We start from the raw sequence: 1,005 nt of genomic DNA on the forward strand, positions 1-1,005 counted from the left end.
TACTGACTAGTCTTAGAAAACTAGAAAAGGTATCCTCACCATTAGAAATTCAAAACTCTTCTTTTTACTCAACTTGAAGTTTCATATATTGATCTTAACCTCTAGCACTTAGTAGGTAAGATCATTATGAGAAAACTCAAGAGGAGTTCCTCTAGGACTACTTGGCCTTAGGATTGACCCTGGGTGTTGGTTTGGAGTTAAGGTACACAATACCCCCACAATACCCTCACTAAGACCAATACATAAGAACCCAAAATGGGGATTTCATTGATCCATGGTTCATTTAGAATGGATATCTATCCAATTCTACTTGAAATGTTCATCTTGGGTGTTTTGCCCCAGACACCCCCAAATTACCTAACTGCTCTTGGGACACTTCTTTAACCCAAAATCCCAAAAAAATTCTAAAATTCTCAAAAAAAATTCAATAAATCCAAATATTCCCAATTTTATTTCCTTCAACTACCATATGGCCAAATTTGGCTAATTTGACCAACTTTAACCAACATCCTCAAATTGCCCTTTAAAGACCCAAAATTCCCCAAATCCATCCCAAATGTCTATTAATTTGATCTTAATTCACCCCAGTTCCCATCGTAAACTCAAATTTACTTTTGATATGAACAAACTAAAACAAATCCAGGCTCAATTGGTCTATGATTTGAGCTTAATTTTGATTTAATTTTGATTTGGGTCAAAACCGGGTCAAAACCCCAATCTTGACCATAAGACTTAATCCACTCAATTTAACCCATACCCTAGTCAATTGGTCTCAATTAATAATGAAAATTCTTTAAAACATTCTTACACATCAAAATCAATCATCAATTGGCCTTGATGAAGCCTCAAATTCATTTGATTTTGGCCTAAATCCAAAGTTCCTAAAATTAGCCCCAATATTGGCTAACACCCCAAATCTCAACAATTGAATGCCTTAGACCTCAAATTGGCATCCAATTTTTGTTGAAAATCATTTATAAGGTCATTTGTGACAAAAAAAAAACA

The sequence above is a fragment of the Phalaenopsis equestris genome, unplaced genomic scaffold, assembly GCF_001263595.1.
Source record: "Phalaenopsis equestris unplaced genomic scaffold, ASM126359v1 Scaffold228880, whole genome shotgun sequence".
Taxonomy (NCBI): domain Eukaryota; kingdom Viridiplantae; phylum Streptophyta; class Magnoliopsida; order Asparagales; family Orchidaceae; genus Phalaenopsis; species Phalaenopsis equestris.